The sequence below is a fragment of the Talpa occidentalis genome, unplaced genomic scaffold, assembly GCF_014898055.3.
Source record: "Talpa occidentalis isolate TD23 unplaced genomic scaffold, MPIMG_talOcc4v2.1 talOcc4.13, whole genome shotgun sequence".
In the NCBI taxonomy this organism is placed as follows: Eukaryota; Metazoa; Chordata; class Mammalia; order Eulipotyphla; family Talpidae; genus Talpa; species Talpa occidentalis.
In genome coordinates, this window is record NW_023601322.1 from 54,769,832 (window position 1) to 54,775,831 (window position 6,000).

A 6,000-nucleotide genomic window follows, 5' to 3' on the forward strand; every position below is an offset into this window, starting at 1 on the left:
TCAAGGTAGCAGGTAAGTCCATCTCCTTTCTGGACTCTCCTCCAGTATGTTGCTGACCTCCTCCTCTGCAGACCTTCTCTGCCACAATCTCAGCAGCACACTGCACAACTCCTCACCTTCCTGTGCTCAAAAGGAAATTGTGTTTCCCCATCCAAAGCCCAACTTTCAGTTCCACAGTTGTCTATCTGGGTCTTCGACTAACTCTTCCTCCAAACAGCTGACGGTGGACCACAAACAGGCCATCCGGGACCTTCCCTCCCCTGAATCGGCAGAATAAATCCTTTCCTTCCTAGGTTTGGTCGGATTCTTCCATCTTGGATCCCTAATTTTGCTTTCCCAGCCAAGGCACTGTATGACACAGCAAAAGCCTCCCCCGAAGGACCTCTCCAGTCCCCAGGGAGGTCCGCAGGGCCTTCCTTTTACTCACACATATCCTCCTTAGGGCACCTGCCCTTGGCCTTCCTGACCCAGAAAAGCCTTTCCTCCTATGCACAGGCAAACATCAGGGTATGGCGGCAGGTGGTCTTTCCCGGCCTCTGGGCCCAGCCCTGCGTCCTGTCGCTTCTCTCTCCAAGCAGATGGATCCCACCGTCAGGGGCTGGCAACCTTGCCTTAGAGCCCTGGCGGCGGCAGCTCTACTCACCCGGGAACCCCTCAAACTTACTCTGGGAAGACCTGTCCAAGCACATTCTTCGCACCACCTTCAGGCCCTCCTGTCTCCCCGCCCGCTCTCCACTTTCACCCCTGCCCGCTCACAGGACTTCCACGTGCTCTTTATCGAAAACCCTCTGGTGAGTCTCACTCAGTCAAACTCTCTCAACCCAGCCCCTCTTCTGTCTCTGGCCCCCCTTCTGCCGCTCATTCGTGTCCCGAAATCCTGAAAGAAATGCAAACCTCCAGACTGGGTTTGGCCGACTCCCCTTGTCAGATGCCTACTGGGCTCTGTCTGTAGATGGCAGCTCTTGCGAAGTTGCGCGAGGTCAGCGGAGGAGGGCTGCCTAGGCCATGGTTACCCTCGATCAGGTCATCTAGGCAGGAAAGCTGCCCAGAGGAACCACCTCCCGAAAGGCAGAACTCAGAGCACTTACCGGGGTCCTGACCCTCAGCAACCATAAGAAAGTCACCATCTATACGGATTCAACATATGCCTTCCTTATGGCTCACAGTCCTGCTGCGATTTGGCAGGAAAGGGGGTTCCTCTCCACCAAGGGGTCCCCCATCATGAACGCTAAACTTATTCTTAATCTTCTAGCAGTCTTGCAGCTTCCAACTGAAGTCGCCATGATCCACTGTGAAGGACACCACACGGACAGTTCTTACGTGACCACAGGGAATAACAAGGCTGATGCAGCAGCAAGGGCTCCCACCACTGACTCTGCTGCAGACCCTGGCCCTATTCTCTCTCTCTCTGTCCCTTCCATCACTCTGACTTAGGAGCCTAATGAATACCCATTCCTGAGTCCGCTCTTCTTCCACCCCTCCTTGAATGCAAAAGTCTGGCAGATATGTTCCCGTCGTCAAACCTGTGCTCGCGTGTCACCTCAAGGGGGAGTTTGCCCACCTTCTTCTTTTGCAGCTCACCAGCTGCGTGGACACTTACCCAGACAGGATTGACCTCTCCCTACTCAGGCAACTGCTCCAGGAACACGCAGACCGGTACCTACCCAGTCCTGCCTCGGATCCTGACCTCCTCAGCTGACCTTCCCCTCCGTCCACACACGGTCATTCTCCCCACGCCTACAGCGGTAACACTTCTGGGACACCCCTCCTGGCACCATCTCTCTTGGGTCAAACGTGCCCCTGAAGACAAACAGTATGCATGTCGTATCCTGGGTCCTACTCAGATGCGCATTTCTTGTCAAAATCTCCCCTAGCCCAGTGTCCTGTGTGTGGATTTTCAAAGTTAGGGAGACCTTTGTCTCAGGATCCACGGAGACTACCCACTTGGTGGGTACTTCGGAGTGCCCACAGGCCGGATGCACAGCACCCATCACTCTTACCCTAACTCTTTCATCAATTACTAACCCTATGAACATCTTCTTTTGTTCCTTTTACCATCAAACCTTAGATCACTGCAAGAACACCTACAAATGTACACTCATGTACAGTGCACCTTCCAGACAAAGGCCGAATGTTCTCTTCAGTTTGTCATAATACGGTTTGAATATGAAACAGGTTAACTATCTTTTTCAGATTCTTGGGACCAACGCTGGGTACAGGGAGTCCAAGCAGCAGTGCACACTGGCTGGCATTCCTACCCTGTGGCAACATTGTCCATCTCAAGGGAATATGTCCCGACACAAAATGCCACAGTCCAAGTCTCCCAGGACATCCTCCATTCTGAGCAAGTCCTACAAAATCAGCTAACATCATCAGAAAAGACCGAGACACCCTCAACCTGGATTCATATAATCCAAAATGCTATACCCTTCCTAAATGACTCTTTTGGGACTAATACCTCCTCTTGTTTCCTCTGTGCTTCCCTTCAGAGGCTTCTACTGGTGGCAGCTCCAATTAATCTCAATACCACTACGACCAAGATAACCCAAGATAATAGACGCTGCTTGCCAGACTCCCCAACTCTCAGTCCCCCTATGGGACTCTAATCACAGCTACCCCTGCTAGCAATCTGGCGCCCTTGTTGGCTTTCATTCCTGCACTTCTAACATTTCGGTTAACGAATAGATACCTCCTTAGAAAAAAACTCTGTGTCTTTAGCATCATCACAAAGACAGCTCCTCTCCCTGGCATAGGCCATGCTCCAAAACCGGCGGGCTCTCGACCTGTCAACGGCTGATAAAGGGGGTACCTGCCTGTTCCTCAGGGAAGAATGTTGTTACTGTATCAGTGAGTCAGGGATTGTAGAACAAAACGTGGAAGCCTTCATGAAACTATGCAATGACATGGAAAGGGAAAGCGGGGGCTCCAACTCTCCACTGACATGGTTTCAAAATCCTATAGCCTCATGGCTCCACCCACTCTTGGGGCCAATACTAATGATCACCTTTTTTTTTTTCTTTTTGCTCCTTGCCTCCTAAAATTCACACAGGCTCACATTCAGGAAATGTCTCCTACCACCTTTAACCAACTCCTTCTCCACCCGTATTCTCCCATCCCTGCAGAAGACCCTCATAACCAGGCCTGAGCCTCCCCTTGGCTCCTGCCAGACCAGAGAGCAGTGATGAGGGAGGTGTTTGAGAGTCCATAAGCAGGCTGGCCCAGGACAAAGAGGAGCAGCGAATATGCAGGGGGGTGGGGGAGTGGGGGGACTAGGGGTGGAATGTAGTTAAGTCACAGTCCCCTAGGAATCATCCTTACAGTCACATCAAGAGCTGGGTGCTTGATCTGTTGCCCCAGCCCCCCAGGACTAACCACCTTTCAGGTTTCCCTTGTGGCCTCGAACACCAACCTGAAGGGGGACTCAAGACCCTGGAACCCAACCCTGGGAGAGGATTCAGGCTCGCTTGCTCTGTTCTGTACCCCACCTTTAAACACTGAGCACCTACTAAGCCTGCACTTCCCTAGTAATCTTGAAGCATTGACAACCACTCTGGGTGACACTGGGAAGAATTGTTTCGTTTGGTTTTCTGCGGGGTTTCTACTTCTCCACGGAGACTTTCCAATTTTTGTCTGACTTCTCCATCTCACATTCTAATTCCTTATGACCCTGGGGCCAGAGTGCCCCCCAATCAGTGCTCTTTGGAGTGATCTGTTTACCCTCTGTGGATCAGATCCCAGCAAACTGAACTTCCCAGTTGGGAATCTTCCCCCAGTCGTCTCAACACGGGTTGTTCTGCACGCCGCAGGATAAACAGGTGACTGAAGCATCAATTCTGCTTCATTCTCTTCAGATAAAAAGCCTTGTGTGTTAATGTACATATGCGTACATATGTGAGATTGTAACAGATTGCTCTGAAATGTGCCTGGCTGTGCTCCTGGCTGTCGCCTCACTGCCTCCTGCCATCAGCATCCATTGGTGCAGGAGCTAGAGCAGCGCTGTTAACAGGTAACATGTACAAGAAAGGGCCCTGACGTCTGAGTACTCACATGCTTGCTTTTCCACCCTGCGCTGGCTTTGCCCACTGGCAGCTACTGATTCATGGCATCCCAGAAGCTGGAGTCTGAAGACTGAGTGTAAATTCCTAAATATTTTTTCTTTAAACCATGTTATCAGTCCATTTCTTCTGTCATTGGGAGGGAGGTGGGGGGGGGGACTACACAGAGCACCTTGTAGAGATGTTGGTGGCATGAAGTCAGATGACAAGTCTAACTTGTAAAGTGGGGTGTGAGTACAGGGGCTTGCCGTTCTCGTGAGCCTCAACTCTCTTTTTCCTCTCTGCAGTTGAGAGACTGCCAAAGGAAAAATATCTTGGGGTCTCCTGCAGGAGTTAAGAAAAAGAAGAAGAAACATGGCAGTAGGCCAGAGACAACTACATCTGGTGGCTGTGAGTCATCAAAAGATGTAAGTCTTGCTCAGCCAGGCTTCCTGGGAGAGGGGGTGCTCCAGGGCAGCTGAGTGAGAGGTTAAGAGCATGAAAGAAGTGGGTAAGAACCCTGGGTCTAAGTGCGGCCTCTCCGTAGCTCTGCTGGGGATCTGATTTGGGGCCACACTGTTTAAGCTCTTTGTACACCTGTGAGTCAGGGTGCTACAGCTCTACTTAAATCTAGGCAGCATCCATGAGATGACTGTGCATTCATCCCTTCATGTGGGGCCTGGTGCGCAGTAAGCCTTCAGTACAGGGCGTCGCTATGGATTTCTTGCTCTGGCAATTTCCCTCATCCCCAGCCTCAAGGGGAAGCCAGTCAGCGAGGACACCCTCTCCCTTTAGAGTGCACAGATGAGCTCTGGGTGCTTGGGATTAGGTGACCTCTGAGGTGGGAGTCTGTCTTTGCCACCTGCTTGCTGGGTGATCACAGGGAAAATCATGTCCTTCCCGGGTCTCAGTTTCCTCACCTGGAAGATAATATTGTTGGGCCAGATCAGTGTCTTCCAGACTGATTTGGTATCTTTGATCCATCTTTTGGTTCACGTTGCTTTCTGCCTCAGGCAAGGCAGTGAGTGGCCATTTGGAAAGATGGCACAGGCCATGGTATGATCCGTCACACTTGTCTCCAGCATCCATCATCCACAGCTGCTCTTTTTCCTTCTCTTACCTTCCTGTCTTCTCTAAGTCACTTTTCTCTTTCTCCCCTTACCCTTGTTTTTCCCTTTTCACCTGTAGATGCAGGATATTCTGCAGGTGCTGGTGTCTGACCTTAACCGCTCCAATGGGGTAGCGCTGCCCTTATTGGACAGGAGGAAGGTGAGGCCGTTCCGAGACCCCCTCTCTTGCTTGCCCTCTCCCAGCATGCATGCCTGAGGCTTGTCTGGGGTACTTGGCCTCTGGCTGATTTTATGTTGCCATCATTAACCCTTGGTGTGTCCACGTCTGTGATTTCACCTGCTGGGTTCGTTGTTGTTTTCCTTCCCACACATCTTTATCGTCTTGGAGAAGATACAATACACCAAGAAGCTTGGGAGGTCATTTGGGAAGAGCTTCCAGAGCAGGGGTGTGAGAATGGGCCTTCCAAGCCTCCAGGGTGAATGCTCATGGGACCGTCCTACTGGGAGAGCGTCAATAAACGCCTCCCCCCAAACATAGGCTTGCCCTCTGGGCATATCCCCCAAAGACCAACAGTCCACATAGCAGTTGATTGTGCAAAGTAATGAATTCAGTTTAGCTTAAGAGTGGGAAATGCAGGTTTAGGAGAAAGGGGGCTTTTGTTATAGGTGCAAAGATTAAGGCGAGTTTTATAGCAGAAGTGCAAAGTACATGAGGTTCACCAGAGATGAGTGACTGGGAAATTCTCCCTCACTGACTTTTAAAAATCAACTGGACACTTACCCGTCTCCCATGGGCCTTGGCAGCAGACACTTTGCTAGATGACAAGGTGGGATGTGGCAACTGAGGGAGGAGTTGGCTCTGAAGGGTCAGGAGGCTGGAGGGGTGGCCTTTCAGA